We start from the raw sequence: 24,186 nt of genomic DNA on the forward strand, positions 1-24,186 counted from the left end.
GTGAATCTCATGTAATTCATATGTGAATTACATGCGAATCGCATGTAATTCATATGTGATTCATATGTGAATTACATATGAATCACATGTAATTCATATTTGAATTACATGTGAATTATATATGATTTATATGGGAATTACATGTGATTTACATGTGAATCATATATGAATTACATGTGAATCACATGTAATTCATATGTGATTTACATGTGAATCAGATGTAATTTACATGTGAATTACATATAATTCATATGTGAATTACATGTGAATCACATGTTATTCATGTGAATTACATATGAATCACATGTAATTCATATTTGAATTACATGTGAATTATATGTGATTTACATGGGAATTACATGTGATTTACATGTGAATCACATGTAATTCATATGCGATTTACATGTGAATCAGATGTAATTTTCATGTGAATTACATATAATTCATATGTAAATTAGATGTGATTTACATGTGAATCACATGTAATTCATATGTGAATTACATAAGTCAGACCACACAAAAGTTAAAACACTTTGAAAATATAAGTAGTAATATGTAGTTTAAAATCAAAGAGCATAGTCTTTCATGTACCTTGGCTGGATACTGGAGCGTCAATGAAGAAAAAGGCGAATGTAAGGCCATCTTCTGTTTTATCCCTGTTAACAAAAGTATTATTATAAATAACAAAACAAAAAAATGAGCTATACAAAAGTTGGGAATGGAAAAGGTCAGAAAAAAAGGAGTATATTTGCTTACTCCTTTTCTTTTGAAGGAGCCTTATTTGCAAGTCTAGCTGTTTGAATAGCAGCATCAGCAGATGCAGCTTCAGGAGTTGCTCGTAGAATCTTAAAAATAAGTTGTTGGCATTCACTATGTCATATATACAGTTAAAGATCATGAACTATATAATGAATATTCATAAGATAGTAAAAAGAGTAAAGAAGTAATTACCTGCAGAACAGTCATGGAAAACCCAATACTGTAGCCTCTTGTGTCCTTAGATGATTAAGAATCAGGGTTCCCAGAAATCTCAGTCACCATGGATTTCGGTGTGTTCATTGGTGCTTTTTGAGAAGATTTTGACTCAAGAAGCTCTCCAACAACCACATGGTTATCTGCAAAATATACTCACTCAGTCACAATCATAGATGATGATTACATAACTAGTAAGTTATATAGTTATACTAACCAAGTATCTGAACAATAGCATCTACAATAGAATCAAGAAGTTCCTTTGCTGCATTTTGTGCAGCTCCCATGGGAGACATCACAGGTGAGACATGGTTGACTATTAATAATGTTCTAGCTAACAATGACCCGTTTTGATGTTTATGTTTTGGTAACTAGTAGCTCTGCAACTGCCCTTTTACATAATGAAGACCTATTGTAGCAATTCAGGCAGTCAGCCAATACAAAATATATTTCATTCAGTAATAAAATTCCAGCTGAATACTAGTTGTATTTTGAACTTTTCAAACATTAAAAACAATTATGATGATCGATGTATAATTAAAAACCTAATAGAAAATAACATACGCTTTCATATTCAATGACTTTTGCCTTTCCACCAACAAAGTAATCATTTACTAGTGCATTAAAAACAATGGACTCGTGCTCCCAAACAGAGACATCAAGACTATAAGCTATAGGAAAGTACTCCCCTGAAGAAAAAAAGAAAAATAGGTCATATGGTCACATATTGTATTTCTATTTAAATATTCAACTCCTAATTAAACTTACTGTTGTAAGTGGCCACCTCAAAAGGACATGGGGAGATACTCATTCCATCAAATGAAGCACATATCTTGTAAGTTCCAACATTCATTGCCATGTAGAAGCCAATGTATGTCCCATCCCTATTGTCTACAAACAATACAACCATGAAAAACGGTTTGTTGATTGAATCAGGCTCTAGTGTAAATTTGGACAATTTCAATTGTATGAATTTACAAAATAAAGATGAATTGTATGAATTTACAAAATAAAGCATACATGTGTTACATGTGCATCCGATTTAAATGTGTGGTGATTGTTGATGAAACCGATGAGGTTTAGTGAGCTATTATTATCTTTAAGTTTTACAATAAAGAGAATCATATGAAAATGCATTTGATTCTCTTTGTCATGCAGTTCCAAACCTCAACTAAATTAGTTTAATTGTTTTAGTTTTTCCCTGAGGCAAAAGTCGAAAGATGATGTGACAACCCGATATTTCAACTCTTCGTAATGACCTAAAAAGTCAAGTATTGTAACCACTTTTGAGTTAATGAAATTAACTTTGATAATAAAATGTTCAAAAAGTATCTATTTAATTTCCTACTATGTTTGATATCATTAAACCGTGATCGTACGTAAAAAGAATGCCCAAATCCGGCTTCGTATATTGAAGTTATGATTTTTCCAAAGTTCGGCTTAGCAACAGACAGCTAAAAACTCGAATCGGAGATCGAGCGACTTTTGGCTGGAATGACCTAAACGAGAATCGAAGGTCTCGACAATGGTATTTCAGCGGTAAAAAGTCTGGCAAAAACCGATGACAGATAAAGAAGTTACGAATTTCTAAAGAAATTCCTTAAACAAGACATTTTAAAAATAAATAATAAAAATAATTTCAGAATTTGCCGACGGAATCTAAACGAAAGTTGTAGAGCATAGTCTCACCTACGCGTGCATATAAAGACCATCGAAAATGGAATTCGTATGAAGAAGATTTGAATTTTAGAAGTTTATTAATTAAATAAAATATAAATTTAATTATAAATCTTTGGTATTATCCGAAGGGAGTCATCAGATAAGGCCGAGCTACGCCCCGCGTAAGCTCGTACGCCCCGCGTACTCAAGGCCTAGGCCTCGGATCGTCCACGTCTCGGACTATGCGAAGCTAGCCCCTGTCCCATCCGAAGTTCGAGGCAGTCGAGGATTCGGTCATGCGTGACGTACACGTACGCCCTGCGTACCCTCGTACGCCCCGCGTACCGAGGCGGTTCCCAGCCCCTATAAAAGGGATGCGAGGGTTCCGAAGAAAGGGCTCCATTTCTCTCATTTCTTTTGCGTTCTTGCCTCGTTTTCCGTGCCCGTGCTACCTCGAAGCCCTGGTCATTTTGCTCAAGTCCCGAAGGTCGTTTTTACTCCCGAGATTCCCGAGAATCCCGAGAAAAATCCGTTTCTCGAGAAGAAACTCTGCCCGGTTTCCACCTCGCTTTCTTCAAACTTTGAAGTGAGTTCATACCCCGTAATTAACCCTTTTAAATATTCTAAATGCTTTTATATGCTTTCTAGGGGGAAATACAAGTAAAACACACGATTATTATCGGGTGTTATATATAAAGTTTTATTATACACTTTTATTAAATAGAATCATATGTGATTTATAAACTTTATAGGGAACTCTCGTATATATACAATATATTACAATAGCATTCTATCTTTTGAAATATAAATTGTTGTAATGCATGTATAAACTAACATTTTGCTTAGATTATATGTAAACATGTCTATCTTAGACACTATAAAAATCTTTACTTTCATAACAAGTGATTCCTTTTCTAGGTATTTCTAAACAAACGAGACACACTTTTAGAAAGCTATAATAGGTATAGTTTTACGAGAATATTGCTAACATTTACATACTAGAAACACGATTTTAAAGAATGTGACATCCCCAATTTCACGGTCAGAAAAGACCGATTTGTTTATGCTTTGTTTTATAAATCAGAGTGATCGTTTAAAGAAAACGGTTGCGGAATTTGTTCCCAAAATAAAATATGATAACCATTTATCAAAACATTTCTCGAAAAGAATGTATTTTCATTAAATAATAAAACCTCGGGATGTCATGTTCGTTACAGACCAAAAGCATAAACAATATAAAATAGATCATACAATAGTTATTTATAACTACTGATCTACAATCCCAAAATCTCTCGTCAAGTCCACCAACTTATACCCTTGTGCCATTACCTGTAATGAAAAGAAAACTAAGTGGGTCAGGCTTGGGAGCCTGGTGAGCATATAGGGTTTTCAACCCACAATAATATAATCATTATATTTAATCAGCAAACAATCAACCCAATTACCCATCCCCATTATCTTCTTAAGGTTTTACCCTAAGAACCAACTATCCTTCATTCATTCATTCGTAAGAAATTTGGCATGAATTCCATTACTGCCAAAGCTTACTTATCAAGTACTAGATCCATAGTTATCTGGTGCTAACTCCATAGTCACCAAGGTTCACTTAACAATAGGCGCTAACTCCATAGTCACCAAGGTTCACTTAACAATAGGCGCTAACTCCATAGTCACCAAGGTTCACTTAACAAGCGCTAACTCCATAGTCACCAAGGCTTACTCAACAAGCGCTAACTCCATAGTCGCCAAGATTCATCAAATAGGCACGAAGTCACATCGTCGCCAAGGTTTATACAATAGGCGCTAACTCCATAATCACCAACTATTCCATCTACCTATGTTCTACCCAACAATTTTGTAGATATAAATACTTACACAGTTTAAATCATTTAACACCTGTATAAAACTCCAATTTCCATGCCCATCTCAAATAGACAAATAACATATAAACACATAGCACGTATTTCATAGCAAATACTTCATATTTATGTGTTAGAAGAAAGTAACTACACACTCACGCATATAAACACCAGTATACTTAATACACTCAAACCATACTTGTATTATATCGTGTTTATGAAAGGTAGTATACACTCACTTGATCAGAAGATGATCGGACAGCACTACGACTTGTAGAAGTAGAAATCCTCAGCAGATCTGGAAGATCTCTACAAAAATCGAACTTCTCGCGGGCAGAGCTTCGACTCGGGAACCGCACTTCTCGGGATCTTCGGGATCTCGGGACTTGCCTCGGGGCTCAAGAATAATACCGGGGATTCGGGGTATTTTTGGCACACAAAACGATGCAAAACAGGAGAGAGAAGAGAAGAAATGAACAAAACTCTCGGTTGCCATCGCAAGCCTTTTATAGGGGCTGAATCTCACACGTACGCGGGGCGTACTGGTCCGAGAAACGTCACTGCTTACGTATCCGAAGCCACTTGCTGCGATGTCGACACCTTCGGAGTACGTGGGGCGTACTCGAGTACGCGACGCGTACCTCGGATCAGACCGGTGACTCCTTCGGATAATGCTTTCGATTAAAAGATTAAAAATAAATAAAATTTATTTAATAAACTTCGGAAATTCATATCTTCTTCATACGAACTCCGTTTTCGACGTTCTTTATATCCACGCGAAGGTGAGACTACGCTCTACAACTTTTGTTTAGACTCCGTCGGCTAATTTCGACTTTATTTTTATTATTTATTTTTAATAGGCCGCGACAGAAAAACTTCGTTATAAATTCATAACTTCTTCGTTTGACGTCCGTTCTCGCATAACTTTTCGTCGTTTCGCTACTAACAACAAGATCTTCGATTCTCATTTAGATCGCTAAGGCTAAATATTGCTCCAACGTAAATTCACTTTTTGCGTTGCGCTGTGTCGTGTCGGTTTTGTCGCGAAACTTCGACAGGTCATAACTTCTTCGTTATAACTCGGATTTTGGCGTTCTTTATATGCACGGAAACCTCGTGACATATACTACAACTTGGTTAAGATTAATCCTTCTAAATAATCTTCCATCAAAAAGTCATTTTTGACGTTTATTGTCTCTAAATTGACTAGCCCTGATCTAGGGGCGTTACAATTATCTCCCCCTTAGGATGATTACGTCCCGGAATCATCAACGAAATAGGACTTGCTTAATGATTCCACGCGTTATCTCTTCATCCTAGGTAATAACCGTAAATTCTACGTTTCCTCGAAAGAGTATTTAACTCTATGGCTTTCTTGACCGCAGACGATGCCAAATCTTGCATCTGCTTTTCGTACTATGTTGTACTTTCAATCATAACCTTTAAGTTACCAAATGAGTTCTCATTGTGGACTCCTTCTTCTTCTCAGGATAAACACTTTCCTTTATCTATTGTAACAAACCGATGGTTCGTGCTCTATTGAGCTCTCATCGCACGATGCGACGCTTAGACTCGGTCTTTAATAAAGTTAAATTCCAAAATGGAATATACATTCCTTCATATTCTAAGGTGATTTAATCACATTTCAGCATGTAGCATTTCTACCTGCAAACTTCTTTTAACAATGAGCGCGACACTATCAATCGCATTAACTTCAACCTTCTGACTTAATTCAGATGTTACATCTAACTTGGTTCCATGAACCACGTAACAAACTCCTCATAGTCGGACTCAATTTAAACATGACCACTAGGGTCGGAACAAGAACCACCTTACTAGTCATTACCGAAACAATGGTAATGACATACCAGAATAAAATGGAATCGATCACTAGCTTCTTGGTAACCTTGTGACTTTCCCTGATCCAAGTGCGAGTCCTGTGCTTCCAGTAGTATATGCATCTACTACCTTTCACACCTACTCATACTCGTCCCAAGTATTGTCCCGTAGTCGACCAAGTCACCATACAAGAAAATCACATAATCATTCAACACATCAGATAGCAAAACTAGTGTTTACATTAATTCTTGAAACTATTACACAAAAGTTCAAGTTCACCCTATACTATGCCTCTAACAGGCTATGCTTCCTGATACAGACTTTATATATTAATATGAAGTCTTCATCTTTTAATCCTCCCATCCTTTTCTGCTTCGTTGAGGAACATGTTGAATGCCCTTGGCTGTGGAGGTGTGTTTTTCTGTGGGCAGTCTTTAGAAATATGACCTTCTTCGTTACACCTATAGCACACCTTCTTGAGGGGTGCGCACTTATTGGCGTAGTGTCCTGTCTTCCCACATTTGTAACAAGTCATCTCCTCGCTACATTTCCCGAAGTGTTTCTTCTTACACTTCTCACACCACTTAGCTTCATCTCTTCCCCCAGATTTTGAGAATTTACTTTCTTTGTCGATTATTGAAGATCCCTCACGCTTCCTTTTCTCTCCAACTTCAGCTCTTTCCAGACCCTTTTCTTTTATTTGGGTCTCAACATTCTTGGCTGCCCAGATGGCGGCCTTCAGAGTGGTTGCTTGTTTGACTATCGGACCAAAGTCCGCTGGTAATCCATTGGCAAACTTGTTGACCTTGGAAAGTTCAGTTGGAATTAGGTGTGGAATAAGCTTCATTTTCTCCGTAAAGCTCGTAGCGTATTCAGTAACGCTTAATTTTCCTTTTTTTCAGATTCTGGAACTCATTGTTGATTTCCAGAAGATCTTGCTCAGAGCAGTATTGCAATTTCAGTTGCACCACGAATTCTTCCCAAGACATCTTGCTAGCTTCCCCCTTAGGCATCGAACCAGCCAGTAACTTCCACCAGCTCAATACTCCAGATTTTAACAGAGGGATTGCAAGAGCGGTCTTCTGTCTGTTGCTACACTCGCAACTTTCAAACATCGTCTCCATTTCGGAGATCCAGTCCATGACTTGCACCGGTGTCGGGCTCCCAGAAAGACATGGTGGTTTGGATGCCATGGAATCCTTGTACTTGCATCAACGTCCCTCATTTCCTCTATCCTGGTTGTTTTGGCGAACTATTGGTGGGTTGGCTTGACCAACGGTCCCACTATAGTTTCCTCCTTCAGACTGACCTCTATTTACTTCGGGTTCTTCAACTTGAATTGACAATTCTTCACGATTCTGTTGAAGCAACCGCCTAGTTTCATCCATCTGACGATCCAACATTGTTTGAATCATCAATTGCACACCAGCCATGGTTATTGGCTCAGGTGCTGCTGCTACGACAGGTATTTGTTCAATCACTGGTGGTTGATTCCTATTTTCATTAGCATTTCCAACTCCACTTCTTGCTCTCACCATTTTTGATCTATACACCGAATAAGGTGAAATTAGATCCTCAATCACAATAGATATTCAAATCTTCCTTATCACTCCGAAACGATTACATGCTAGTTCTAATATTGTAGACGTACGCTTAGAATCCTACAAACATAAGGTTTCCAGATCCGGTCGGCAACATACCATAGATCCAAACAAATAATAGTATCAATATAACTATCACACAAAACATTTTGCACATAAGAGCATTTTAGGCATCATTCCTAAAATAAACTAGTGCTTGTGTCAATTTAGGTGTACTACCTAACATATTTTAGACACACTCCTCACAACCATTACTTAGCATTCTAAGTTTAAGTCTAGAAATCCTACAAATTCCTAGTTCGCTTAAACTAATGCTCTGATACCAACTGTGACATCCCCAATTTCACAGCCAGAAAAGACCGATTTGTTTATGCTTTGTTTTATAAATCAGAGTGATCGTTTAAAGAAAACGGTTGCGGAATTTGCTCCCAAAATAAAATATGATAACCATTTATCAAAACATTTCTCGAAAAGAATGTATTTTCATTAAATAATAAAACCTCAGGATGTCATGTTCGTTACAGACCAAAAGCATAAACAATATAAAATAGATCTTACAATAGTTATTTATAACTACTGATCTACAATCCCAAAATCTCTCGTCAAGTCTACCAACTTATACCCTTGTGCCATTACCTGTAATGAAAAGAAAACTAAGTGGGTCAGGCTTGGGAGCCTGGTGACCATATAGGGTTTTCAACCCACAATAATATAATCATTATATTTAATCAGCAAACAATCAACCCAATTACCCATCCCCATTATCTTCTTAAGGTTTTACCCTAAGAACCAACTATCCTTCATTCATTCATTCATTCGTAAGAAATTTGGCATGAATTCCATTACTGCCAAAGCTTACTTATCAAGTACTAGATCCATAGTTATCTAGTGCTAACTCCATAGTCACCAAGGTTCACTTAACAATAGGCGCTAACTCCATAGTCACCAAGGTTCACTTAACAATAGGCGCTAACTCCATAGTCACCAAGGTTCACTTAACAATAGGCGCTAACTCCATAGTCACCAAGGTTCACTTAACAAGCGCTAACTCCATAGTCACCAAGGCTTACTCAACAAGCGCTAACTCCATAGTCGCCAAGATTCATCAAATAGGCACGAAGTCACATCGTCGCCAAGGTTTATACAATAGGCGCTAACTCCATAGTCACCAACTATTCCATCTACCTATGTTCTACCCAACAATTTTGTAGATATAAATACTTACACAGTTTAAATCATTTAACACCTGTATAAAACTCCAATTTCCATGCCCATCTCAAATAGACAAATAACATATAAACACATAGCACATATTTCATAGCAAATACTTCATATTTATGTGTTAGAAGAAAGTAACTACACACTCACGCATATAAACACCAGTATACTTAATACACTCAAACCATACTTGTATTATTATCGTGTTTATGAAAGGTAGTATACACTCACTTGATCAGAAGATGATCGGACAGCACTACGACTTGTAGAAGTAGAAATCCTCAGCAGATCTGGAAGATCTCTACAAAAATCGAACTTCTCGCGGGCAGAGCTTCGACTCGGGAACCGCACTTCTCGGGATCTTCGGGATCTCGGGACTTGCCTCGGGGCTCAAGAATAATACCGGGGATTCGGGGTATTTTTGGCACACAAAACGATGCAAAACAGGAGAGAGAAGAGAAGAAATGAACAAAACTCTCGGTTGCCATCGCAAGCCTTTTATAGGGGCTGAATCTCACACGTACGCGGGGCGTACTGGTCCGAGAAACGTCACTGCTTACGTATCCGAAGCCACTTGTTGCGCTGTCGACACCTTCGGAGTACGCGGGGCATACTCGAGTACGCGGCGCGTACCTCGGATCAGACCGGTGACTCCTTTGGATAATGCTTTCGATTAAAAGATTAAAAATAAATAAAATTTATTCAATAAACTTCGGAAATTCATATCTTCTTCATACGAACTCCGTTTTTGACGTTCTTTATATCCACGCGAAGGTGAGACTACGCTCTACAACTTTCGTTTAGACTCCGTCGGCTAATTTCGACTTTATTTTTATTATTTATTTTTAATAGGCCGCGACAGAAAAACTTCGTTATAAATTCATAACTTCTTCGTTTGACATCCGTTCTCGCCTAACTTTTCGTCGTTTCGCTACTAACAACAAGATCTTCGATTCTCGTTTAGATCGCTAAGGCTAAATATCGCTCCAACGTAAATTCACTTTTTGCGTTGCGCTGTGTCGTGCCGGTTCTGTCGCGAAACTTCGACAGGTCATAACTTCTTCGTTATAACTCGGATTTTGGCGTTCTTTATATGCACGGAAACCTCGTGAAATATACTACAACTTGGTTAAGATTAATCCTTCTAAATAATCTTCCATGAAAAAGTCATTTTGACGCTTATTGTCTCTAAATTGACTAGCCCTGATCTACGGGCGTTACAAAGAAGTCACTTTCATATACAAGAACAAACGAACATTTTAACATGTAAATCTGTTTTTATACCACGATTTGTGAGACATTAACTTCACGTATGTTCGAGTACACATTTCAAGTCCTGTATTATATACCAGAATCCCATGGAGGGGGAGCATGGTGTTTGTGTATAGATGTATACGGGCTTGAATACCCGCGCCTTGACTGTTAGCTACAGTCCACCATTTGGGGTGACAAACGTCGTAACATTCCAACGCCTGAAGAACGTTGTGTATAGGCATTCCGAGTCAATAGTATGGTTATAAAATTCACATGGGGTATTAAAAATACATTGATTTACGAGGTTTTCAAATATATTGGTTATTTTACAATTACATACATTTTTAGAAACAAACATTGGTCTTGAGAGAAGGCTACTTTTATACTAGTAGAAAATATAGGATTTTCTAGAAACAAACAAACAAGGACAAAAAATTTGATTTCATACAAACATTTTCATTTAATACTTATGAAACTCACCAGCTTAAATGCTAATCTACTCTTTCAAAATTACTTGTATGTCCCAGGGATTCAGTAATTACAGGTATCAATATGCTTTTGAAGAAGGGACGCTGCGGCGCCAGTTAAATCTCATATTTTGACATCATATGTCCTAGGGATTCAATTATATATATGATGGTTGTATTGCTTTCTTTACTATGTATTCATTTGTTACGTTACCACATGAAGTCATCCGCCCCCGAACGTTTCTGCCGTTCAGGTTTGGGGGTGTGACAGATTGGTATCAGAGCAATGTTTATAGTGAACTAAGTATATCGAACCACATAAGGTATACAAACTATAAATGCTTAAGGGACTAATACTCTCTGACAAAACATTTTTCTTTTGTTTTTACGCTTAAGCAGCGTTACGTTTAACTTAAATTGCTAGTTCATTTAAGTACAAATACATGCATACAACAAATTATTTTCATGATTATTAACTATACAACAAGTATTTAGACAAGTTGACACTACGATTAAAACTTGATATATGTAATCAGATTTGGGACACATATAGCGTGATCAACTATATTTGCCCGAGATCGGACCAATGTATATCGAGGAATGCTCGTAGTAAGCAACAAGTCAAAACTTACCAAAAACGTCACAAGAATCAAACACAAGAATTTAAAATACTATAGGAGTATTTGCTACATAAACTAGTTTAACTTACATGTTTAATCTTGCATGTTTCAACTTTATTCAATTCTTATAACCCTATTTCTCGTACAGTCAAATGGCTGGATTTCACCACCCCGGCGACCCCTACTTTCCCAACCAAGGCAACGAAAGATGGGTCGAAGACGATCCCGAGGAGGACGAAGAACCCATAGAAGTGGATGATGACTCCGGTACCGACTCAGAGCCGGAAATGATCAACCCACCACCCGCACAACCTCCCATCTTCGTAAGGAACTTTCAAGGACCGACTCTCGTCTGGGGAAGTAACCTCCACCATTGGAGCCAACAACAAAACCTACGCCCTCCCTACGGCATGTGCCAGGACTTCTACGATGTCCGCGGCGGAGGTTCGGCTGATCGGGCACTCCCAGTAATGGTGGGCAAACTAGCCAATCAGTCCTATCAATCCGGAGTTCAAGCTAGCCGGATTCGGGATGTCAACGTGGAAGTACAGGTTCACACTTCCGACATCCGTAAGCTGGACAGAATGCAAGACAATGCTCAACTCCAAACCGAGGCATTCCAAGCGCAAATGATTGCAGCCCTCGCCAAATTGAGGGAAAAACAAGCCGCTTTTGATAGGCGTCTAATGGAGTCAAAACAATCGGATGCGGAGTCAAGCTCCAAGCGCAACCTACATCGCAAGTAGTGCTTGTTAAAATCTCAAATTTTGATATAAGTTAGGACCTCGGCTAAAAGTCTTTAAATTTCTTAAACTTTGTAACCGGAGACCCTTTTAGGGGTCAAATTTTTGTGATCGTTGTATCAACTATTATATTAATATAAGTGGCACTATTATTACTACGTAGAGTAGTTCGTTCAATCCTTGAAAAGTCATCGAGAAACCAAATGCTTGATTCATATTTTCAGTCTTACAAATAACTTTCATTCTTCTATTTTAAGACTCATACTATCATTTGTTGTCGAACTATAGCAATTTGGTTCATGAGACACCTACATTTTCTATGCCATGGAATTCTTATCTTTATCTTTTCAACCTATAGTTGAAGGATGCCTCCGCGTAGGAACCCGGGACGAAACAACGATGGGGAAGCACCTATACCATCACCACCTCCACCTCCTCAATTTGATGCTGTCATGTTCCAAGCAGCAGTCACCGTAGCAGTAGCAGCTGCCATGTCACAGATCAATAACTCAAGTACTACTGGCTCGGGAACTGGCACCCACCTATCCAACCATGGCGAGAGTCATGGGCAACCCCGAGAATGCACCTATAAGGACTTTACTAATGCCGAACCCTGAATGTTTTATGGAACTGGTGGTGTGATGGCTCTGAGGCAGTGGATTGAAAGGACAGAATCGGTCTTTGAAATCTGCTCCTGTCCCGAGCACAGCAAAGTCAAGTTTGCAACCTTCACACTTATTGATAGAGCTTTAGCTTGGTGGAACGGCCACGTTAAGGTCCTTACCCTGATAGTGGCAAACTTCATAAGCTGGGAGAGCTTAAAAGTCATGTTGATGAGAGAATACTGTCCCCGGGGAGAGATTCAAAAACTCAAGCACGAACTCTGGACTCTTGGAATGGTTGGTACCGATATCGCAACTTATACCAACAGATTCTGCGATCTAGCAATCCTTTGCCCAGATATGATTGCTCCGGAGAGCAAGAAAATAGAGAGATACATTTGGGGACTGTCGCCCCAAATTAGGTCGAGCGTGTTAGCTTCAAAATCTGACACTTTTGAAAGTGCCAAGGAACTGGCACAATCTCTTGTTGACTACGGAGGTCATCAGAACTCAACGGTTGCTACACCAGAACCACAAAAGGGAAACAACAACAATAATAGGAAGAGAGTATGGAATAAAGGGAAGGGTGGGTCTTCCCAAGAATCCACGAAGAAACAACTGGTCTCAGTGAATGCTGCCACTGTACCTACTACCATCCCTACAAATCCCTACCCAACAAAGACTTATGGTGGTAATCTTCCAAAGTTCACCAAATGCACTTACCACCATCATGGACCTTGTCGGGAAATGTAGTGCTCCAACTGCAACAGAAAGGGACACACTGTCTGTTTCTGCACGGATCCTGCAAAGCCGATCACTCAAGTTCCCAGTGCGGGTATAGGCCAAACTTGCTACGGTTGTGGCGAGGTGGGCCACTACAGGAGGAACTCCCCAAAGGTAGCAAATACCGGCGGGGTGGGACGAGTTTTGGCGATAGGCCACAATGAAGCCGTAGCTGATCCTTCTGTAGTTGCTGGTACTTTCCTTCTAGATATTTCATATGCATGCATATTATTCGATAGTGGAGCAGAGAGAAGCTTCGTGAGTCAAAACTTTATTCACTTACTTAAACCTAAACCTAGCAAGTTAGAAAAATCATTCACTGTAAAGATGGCCAATGGAAAAACCGAAAACACTAACTGCATATACATGGACTGTACGTTAACTTTAGACATCCTTTCCCAATCAATCTCATGCCAGTCCAAATTAAAAGTTTCAACGTCATAGTCGGCATGGATTGCTTAAGTCTTCTTCGCGCCGACATCATGTGCTTTGAGAAAGCAGTTCGTCTGAATCTCCCTAACAATGAAACATTAGTGATTTACGGCGACAAATCAAGTACAAACCTTCGCATCATTTCGTGCATCCAAGCTCGAAAGTGTTTACGGAAGGATTGTCGAGCATTCCTAGCGCACATCGTCGATACAAGTCAGGAACTGAAGGACATCAAGAACATTCCAGAAGTACGCAACTTTCCTGATATCTTTCCAGAAGAACTACCGAGATTACCACCACAACGCCAAGTCGAGTTCAGAATCGACTTAGTTCCAGTGGCTACCCCAGTAGCGAAATCGCCTTATCGTCTAGCACCAGCAGAGATGCAAGAACTTTCCAGTCAACTTAACGAACTCCTTCAAAAAGGATTCATAAGACCAAGTTTCTCACCTTGGGGAGCACCGGTCTTGTTCGTAAAGAAGAAAGACGGATCGTTCCGTATGTGCATTGACTACAGAGAACTGAACAAACTTACTGTCAAAAACCGTTATCCTCTGCCCCATATTGACGACCTATTTGATCAACTTCAAGGATCAAACTACTTCTCAAAGATAGATCTACGATCCGGATATCACCAATTACGAGTACTAGAGGGGGACATTCCCAAGACAGCTTTCCGAACTCGTTATGGACACTACGAATTTGTAGTGATGCCGTTCGGATTAACCAACGCACCAGCAGTATTTATGGACCTAATGAATAGGGTGTGCCGTCCTTACTTGGATCAGTTCGTCATCGTCTTTATCGATGATATACGTATCTACTCCCGAAGTAAGGAAGAGCATAGTCAGCACCTACGAAAAGTCTTAGAACACTGCGATCGGAGAAACTCTATGTGAAGTTCTCTAAATGCGAATTTTGGATTCGAAGAGTCGAATTTTTGGGCCACGTTGTTAGTGAGAAAGGGATACACGTGGACCCCTCCAAAATTAAGGCCATTGAGAACTGGTCGGCACCAAAGACACCTACAGAGATTCGTCAATTTCTAGGTCTCGCCGGCTACTATCGCAGATTCATAAAGAACTTCTCTAGCAAAACCTCTTACTACATTAACCCAGAAAGGCTTGGCCTTTAACTGGGAAGCAAAACAAGAGAAGACGTTCCAAGCGCTGAAATAGGCCTTGTGCACCGCACCGATACTATCCCTCCCCGAAGGGATAGAAGATTTCGTAGTGTATTGCGATGCATCAAACCAAGGACTTGGTTGTGTTCTTATGAAGAGAGGGAAGGTTATTGCTTATGCCTCCCGACAGCTTAAGACACACGAAGTGAACTATAAGACCCACGATCTTGAGTTAGGAGTAGTGGTATTTGCTCTGAAGATCTAGAGACACTACTTATACGGAACAAAGAGTACTATTTTCACCGATCACAAGAGCCTTCAACACATTTTTGATCAGAAGGAACTCAACATGCGACAACGACGATGGGTTGAGTTACTAAATGACTACGAATGTGAAATTCGTTATCATCCTGGCAAGGCCAACGTGGTAGCTGACGCCCTCATTCGAAAGGAATACACTGGTCGGAGGGTCAAATCTCTGACTATGACTATCCATTCCCACTTATCCACACAAATTAAGGAGGCACAAATGGAAGCTTTGCAACCTGAAAATGTGGCAGGTGAATCCCTGCGAGGAATGGAAAAGAATCTAGAAGTCAGGGGTGGCGGAGCATATTATCTCATAGACCGAATCTGGACGCCGAAACATGGTGCTTTCAGAGACGTAGTCATGACCGAAGCACACAACACAAGATATTCCGTTCACCCGGGTTCAGATAAAATGTATATGGATCTTAAGAAACTGTACTGGTGGCCTAACATGAAAGCAGAAATTGCTACCTTCGTAAGTAAATGCCTTACTTGCGCTAAAGTTAAGGTCGAGTATCAGAAACCGTCAGGATTACTACAATAACCGGAGATACCAGAATGGAAATGGGAGTCGATTACTATGGACTTCATAACCAAGTTGCCCAAGACGACGGGTGGACTCGATACCATATGGGTCATCGTCGACAGATTGACCAAATCCGCGCATTTCCTACCAATCAAGGAGACTGACAAGATGGAAAAGCTTACTAGAACTTACATAAGGGAAATCGTGCGACTGCATGGTCTTCCGATATCCATTATCTCCGATACAGATAGTAGATTCACTTCAAGATTCTGGCAGTCACTACAAAGTTCCCTAGGGACTAGGCTAGACATGAGTACAGCCTACCACCCACAAACAGACGGGCAAAGTGAAAGAACGATACAAACTTTGGAAGATATGCTGAGAGCCTGTGTGATTGACTTTGGAAAGGCATGGGATATCCATTTACCACTTATCGAATTTTCATACAACAATAGTTATCATACAAGCATAAAGGCTGCTCCGTTTGAAGCCCTCTATGGTCGAAAGTGCAGATCCCCTATGTGCTGGACTGAAGTTGGCGATACCCAGTTAGCTAGAGGACAAGTTCCTGAAAGCACTCTCACCGGTCCGAAAATCATACGGGAAACGACAGAGAAGATTGTTCAAATTCGTGAACGGTTGAAAGCCTCTAGAGACCGACAGAAAAGCTACGCTAACCAAAGGAGGAAACCTTTGGAATTCCAGGTAGGAGGCCACGTTTTATTGAAGGTCTCACCGTGGAAGGGTTTAATACGCTTTGGAAAGCGGGGGAAACTAAATCCAAGATACGTAGGGCCTTTCGAGATTCTTTCCAGAATCGGCCCTGTGGCTTACAAACTTAACTTACCGCGTGAACTTAGTAACATACATCCAACCTTCCATGTCTCGAACTTGAAAAAGTGTATGTCCGATGAGACTCTTGTTATTCCACTCGATGAGATAGAGATCAACAAGAGCCTCAACTTTGTGGAAGAACCGGTAGAAATCATGGACCGAGAGGTCAAACAAACAAAACAGAGTCGCATACCCATCGTGAAGGTTCGCTGGAATGCCAAGCGGGGACCTGAATTCACATGGGAACGCGAAGAACAGATGAAACAAAAGTACCCTCATCTTTTTCATATTCACTAGTATCCTTACTACTTTAAATTTCGGGACGAAATTCCCTCTAACGGGGGGATGATGTGACAACCTGATATTTCAACTCTTCGTAATGACCTAAAAAGTCAAGTATTGTAACCACTTTTGAGTTAATGAAATTAACTTTGATAATAAAATGTTCAAAAAGTTTCTATTTAATTTCCAACTATGTTTGATATCATTAAACCGTGATCGTACGTAAAAAGAATGCCCAAATCCGGCTTCGTATATTGAAGTTATGATTTTTCCAAAGTTCGGCTTAGCAACAGACAGCTAAAACCTCGAATCGGAGATCGAGCGACTTTTGGCCGGAATGACCTAAACGAGAATCGAAGGTCTCGACAATGGTATTTCAGCGGTAAAAAGTCTGGCAAAAACCGATGTCAGATAAAGAAGTTACGAATTTCTAAAGAAATTCCTTAAACACGACATTTTAAAAATAAATAATAAAAATAATTTCGGAATTTGCCGACGGAATCTAAACGAAAGTTGTAGAGCGTAGTCTCACCTACGCGTGGATATAAAGACCATCGAAAACGGAATTCGTATGAAGAAGATATGAATTTTAGAAGTTTATTAATTAAATAAAATATAAATTTAATTATAAATCTTTGGTATTATCCGAAGGGAGTCATCAGATAGGGCCGAGTTACGCCCCGTGTACTCAAGGCCTAGGCCTCGGATCGTCCACGTCTCGGCCTATGCGAAGCTAGCCCCTGTCCCATCCGAAGTTCGAGGCAGTCGAGGATTCGGTCATGCGTGACATACGCGTACGCCCTGCGTAACCTCGTACGCCTCGCGTACCGAGGCGGTTCCCAGCCCCTATAAAAGGGATGCGAGGGTTCCGAAGAAAGGGCTCCATTTCTCTCATTTCTTTTGCGTTCTTGCCTCGTTTTCCGTGCCCGTGCTAACCCGAAGCCCCGGTCATTGTGCTCAAGTCCCAAAGGTCGTTTTTACTCCCGAGATTCCCGAGAATCCCGAGAAAAATCCGTTTCCCGAGAAGAAACTCTGCCCGGTTTCCACCTCGCTTTCTTCAAACTTTCAAGTGAGTTCATACCCCGTAATTAACCCTTTTAAATATTCTAAATGCTTTTATATGCTTTCTAAGGGGGAATACAAGTAAAACACGCGATTATTATCGGGTGTTATATATAAAGTTTTATTATACACTTTTTTTAAATAGAATCATATGTGATTTATAAACTTTATAGGGAACTCTCGTATATATACAATATATTACAATAGCATTCTATCTTTTGAAATATAAATTGTTGTAATGCATGTATAAACTAAACATTTTGCTTAGATTATATGTAAACGTGTCTATCTTAGACACTATAAAAATCTTTACTTTCATAACAAGTGATTCCTTTTCTAGGTATTTCTAAACAAACGAGACACACTTTTAGAAAGCTATAATAGGTATAGTTTTACGAGAATATTGCTAACTTTTACATACTAGAAACACGATTTTCAAGAAGTCACTTTCATATACAAGAACAAACGAACATTTTAACATGTAAATCTATTTTTATACCACGATTTGTGAGACATTAACTTCACGTACATTCGAGTACACATTTCAAGTCCTGTATTATATGCCAGAATCTCATGGAGGGGGAGCATGGTGTTTGTGTATAGATCTATACGGGCTTGACAACCCGCGCCTTGACTGTTAGCTACAGTCCACCATTTGGGGTGACAAACGTCATAACATTCCAACGCCTGAAGAACGTTGTGTATAGGCATTCCGAGTCAATAGTATGGTTATATAACTCACATGGGGTATTAAAAATACATTGATTTACGAGGTTTTCAAACATATCGGTTATTTTACAATTACATACATTTTTAGAAATAAACATTGGTCTTGAGGGAAGGCTACTTTTATACTAGTAGAAAATATAGGATTTTCTAGAAACAAACAAACAAGGACAAAACATTTCTTTTCATACAAACATTTTCATTTAATACTTATGAAACTCACCAGCTTAAATGCTGATCTACTCTTTCAAAATTACTTGTATGTCCCAGGGATTCAGTAATTACAGGTATCAATATGCTTTTGAAGAAGGGACGCTGCGGCACCAGTTAAATCTCATATTTTGACATCATATTGTAATTGGTTTTGAACATGTAACTTTTGACGAATGTAAACTTTCAATTATATATATGATGGTTGTATTGCTTTCTTTACTATGTATTCATTTGTTACGTTACCACATGAAGTCATCTGCCCCCGAACGTTTCCGCCGTTCAGGTTTGGGGGTGTGACAGATGAGAATGGTGAATTTGAGACATTGGAAGTTACTGTTTATGACTCGAAAATGTAAAGAACTTTATACGAATATGATGTGTGTTTATGTGTAAATCTCATAATAAATTTAACAAACAGATTATTTCCACATAGATTCATGATATACATCGGAAAACAAAATCAGTACGCAATAACTATACAATCAATCTCGATTAAAAAGTTTCTACTATCAAACAAATGGATTATTATGTGAATGAAGTCTTTGCAAAGAATATGACAGAGAAACATATTAATTCTACAATAGATTCACAATATACATACAAAACTAAATCAGCAAGAAATTGTCATACATACCATCTGGAATTTCGATATTTCTGTTGGATAAGGTGTCTAAGTCCATAACTATTTCTGGTATGTACTTGACCCGACCCAGCATGGTCCATTTGGGTTGCATGACACCATGCATTGGATAAACTAAATGAGAGAAATAACGCTTATGGTTTATTAATATATTATAAGTTCTAATATATTAATAATATTATTTAATTAGTTTGATCAAGAATTAATTTAGAAATAATTAAGTGATAAAAAGATAACTAATTAAATATAAGAGGCTCTATGGATTATCAAGTTGGGTTCCACCCATAGGAAGCTCCATAGATGCTCCATGGAGTTAATCCATGGATCATGGAAATGAAGAATCATGTTACATTAGGGTTTACCTAATGCAACACACTATATAAAGCTCATGTTTCTCCCAAAATTGGCTACATGTGCATACTTGAGGGCTAGAGCCGATTTTAGAGTGTTATACTTTCTCTCCAAGTTTACTGCATAGCATTTGGTGTTGTGTGAAGCATTTGAGGCATCACACTTGGGGTGCTTGGCTCACAAGGTTTCAAGGAATCAAAATCAACAACAAGCTATGTTATTCTATCTTTCATTTAAGTTAAAATGTTCCCCATGTATGCTAGATAGGATCATCAACCTTGGAAATCAATTTTGCATGAATCTTAGACAAACGTAGATCCAAGGTTTATTAGGGTTGCATGTACACTTAGGAAGTGTTAGAATGCTCAAAACCCATCAGTGGTATCAGAGCCTAGGCTTGTTTGTTTGTTATTTGTGCAAAAATGTGTTAAAAATCAAAATAGCTTGCTGTCTGAACAGTGGACTCGCCGAGTCCATGGGGGGACTCGACGAGTCCAAGTGAAAATTCATCCTACTCGTCGAGTAGGATCATGCACTTGACGAGTAGGAGGCCCTGACAGCAGATTTTTGACTTTTGTTGCTGGAAATGGACTAGAAACATTACCCTAAACTGTTTTGGTGTTTTAAAACTTGTTTTAGATGATGTAATGTTTATGCTAATCCATTTTCAATGGCAATTATCAAAAATTACAAGTTTTATGAGTAATTTATGATTCTTGAAATGTTCATATTCATGTTCTTGAACTTATGGAGATTAGATTATCATAGGAATTGTGTGTAACCTACTTGGTAGTTTAATTCATGATCATTATGTGTTTTAATGGAGTCCATAAATTGTCCTCAAGCTATGGAAAACCAAAGGTCACACTTTAATAAAAACCATTAAAAGAACACAAGGGTTATAAAAATGAAGAGTCTTCATTTTTAATACTCAATTAATTCATAAGTTATAAGAAATAGAAAGTTTTGAAAGTTTACAAAACTTTCCCTCAAGTTTTGGAACAAGTAAAGTCATGATTAAAATTTTAGTTCCAACCCTTAGAATTTTAAAAGTTAAAATTCAACCCTTATACTTTATAATATTATAAGTTAATAATATATATATATATATATATATATATATATATATATATATATATATATATATATATATATATATATGAGTAGGATCAAATGAGAACACCTAAAAGGTTGAGAACGTGAGAATAAATCTGAACCATTTAAAAAACTAAATCTAAGGCTATTATCGAATGGTCCATTTATGTATATTCTTAAAATTACAGGAATTAAACTGTAACTTTAAAACTATCATAAGGGTAAAATGGTAATTGATTGTTTACTTATGTTTAGCAATTCTTACAATCTCTCTCTCTCTCTCTATCTCTCTCTCTCTCTCTCTCGTCTATCTTGTATCTCTCCCTCTATATCCCTTCTTCTGCATTTGTCACAACCCTAGGGTATCCTCTCATTCCAGCCGCCGCAAATATGCCAAACTCATCGCCTCTCACGATATTCAATCGCACCATGTGATTGAGCTCGTGAAGGGGATCATCGAAGGGGAGACCTGTGTCCTCACTGCGTCAATGACCATGGAAGAAATTTTCAAAGGGAGGAAGGATTTTAAGAAGGAAGTGTTTGATGAGGTCCAATTGGAACTTAATCAGTTCGGATTTTTGATTTACAATGCGAATGTGAAGCAGATGGTCGACGCACCTAGACAAGAGTATTTTTCGTATTTAGGGCAAAAAGTCCAACAGGAAGCTGCAAATCAAGCTAATAATGATGTTTCTAAAGCAAAGATGAAGGTAATTTTATGTTTCTTAGGTTTTGAATGGTAGATACTTAGTTTCTGATTCACGATTGATTGTTGTTTAGGGTGAAATTGGATCCAAGATTCGCCAAGACCAGACGCTTCAGAATGCAGTGAAGATAGACGCAGAGACGAAGATCATAGCGACACAAAGGCAAGGACAGTGGGAAGAAGAAGGAGATAAAGGTGAAAACGGAGGTGAAGGTGCTTGAGAACCAGAGGGATGCTAAAGTGACTGAAGCAAATGCAGAGCTCGTGATGAAGAATGCAAAGTGGGCCAAGGATTCATAGGTTACAGAGATGGAGTCGAAAAAGGCGGTGGTGCTTCGGGAGGCGGAGCTGCAGAAGGAGGTTGAGATAATGAACACGTTGACTCAGACGGAGAAACTCAAGGCTGAGTTATTGAGCAAAGCTAGTGTTGAGTATGAAACCAAGGTAACAAACATAACACAAATTAATCGAATATGATTAATCACCTATGTTTCACGAAATTGAATTTTTATCGGTTTGATCTAAACAAAGGTACAAGAGGCGAATTAGGAGCTTTACAGAAAACAGAAGGCCGCTGAGGCAATTCTGTATGAGAAGGAGAAACAAGTGGAGGCTCAGAAGGCGATGGCGGAGGCGACACTCTACTCCCGCCAACAAGTCGCTGACAGTGAGTTATATGCAAAACAGAAGGTAATGATTCTCTTCTCTTTTCTTTTTATTTTGTTTGTAAATCAATTAAGTTAAATAAATAGGTTTATATGGGTGTTTGGGTTTGGTTGTTTGACAGAAATTGACAGAGATGAAAAGAAGAACAACGGAAATTACTTTTTCTTTGTTTGTTTTGATAGAAACATATGAAGGTATGGATATTTGGTTGTTGATGTTTTATAGTGAATCGGTGGGTTTTTGTTTCTTGATCATCCATATCTCACAAAAAGATTTTATAATTATACATATTGATTTTATCGTGGAGTGTTGATTTTGTTTGAGTGTTAATCTTTGCTTGAGTGTTCAGGAGGTAGGATGGTTGCAATGGGAGGACCCACTGGAAAGATTTCTGAAGAACAGAGGCAAAGAAAGAAACACAATCCTAATTTTCGAATTTTTTTGTAATAATTTCTAGAAGGGGGTGCGTGAATGGTTGTATTTATTTATGAATAGCACGTGTATTCATTTATGAATAACATTGTAGTTATGTGTGAATGGTTGTATTCATTTATGAATAGCATGTGTATTCATTTATGATAGAATGTGTATTAATTTATAAATAACAGTATATTCGTTTTGTCAATTGCAATGGATTCGTGTGTGAATGATTGGATTTATTTATGAATAGTTGTGTATTCATGTGAATGAGTGTATTTATTTATGATTAGAGGTATTCATTTTATGTAAAAATGATAATTTTTACACTATTTTTTATTTTCAATTTATGAAAAATGCATTGAATTATTTGTGATTTGATGTGTTTTCATTTATGATTGGAAGTGTATTGATTTGGGATTGGATTTCTATTCATTTTTTTTAAAACAAAAACGTGAAATAGTAGAAAATAATATTTTTTTAAGATTTTCTTTTCAGATTTAAAATAAAAGGAAATATTAATTTTTATAGGTATTTTTTTTGAAACAGTCATAAATAATTTTTGGGAAAAATCATAAAAAAATGTTTATATATATTTCATTAAGTAAAAGGAAATATTAATTTTGTTAGATAATTAAAATCATTATCCCTAGATTTTAGGAAATCATTAATTAATATTTATATAAAGTTACTAATATACCCATATAAAATGATTGGTCCAGAACTGTTCTCGCGTTCTCAACCTTTTAGGTGTTCTCATTTGATCCTCTCCCTATATATATATATATATATATATATATATATATATATATATATATATATATATATATATATATATATATATATATATAAGATCAAGTCCTCTTACCGCTAGTACGCTTCATTCACGAAGCCGGTCTATAAGGGCATATAAGGTTGTTGCCTATAGAATGGAAACTTAATGGGTGTCCACTCTCACCAACCGCTTCCTTGATTGGTGGAGGGCCGTTAGCCGAACGGGTAGGACAAGGACTTATAAATTCTCATTAAAAGTATAATGATAATTATAAAGTAACTAAATGTTTTAAATTAAATTCCCAATCTTAGTTACTTTAGTAAAATGTGAATAAGGTGCTAATCCATGAAATTACACTTTACACTTTGTTTAAGTCGTTAGTGGAGCGTGTGTGGTTAACCGGCACACTAAC

The 24,186-nt window shown here is 38.0% G+C and overlaps 1 pseudogene; it reads left to right on the plus strand.

Moving 5' to 3' along the window:
- Positions 1-1,880: 1,880 nt before the first annotated feature.
- Positions 1,881-23,029, plus strand: LOC111915406 (flotillin-like protein 4; annotated as a pseudogene).
- The last annotated feature ends 1,157 nt before the right edge of the window (positions 23,030-24,186 follow it).

Source organism: Lactuca sativa, chromosome 2 (genome assembly GCF_002870075.4).
Source record: "Lactuca sativa cultivar Salinas chromosome 2, Lsat_Salinas_v11, whole genome shotgun sequence".
NCBI classification, from domain to species: domain Eukaryota; kingdom Viridiplantae; phylum Streptophyta; class Magnoliopsida; order Asterales; family Asteraceae; genus Lactuca; species Lactuca sativa.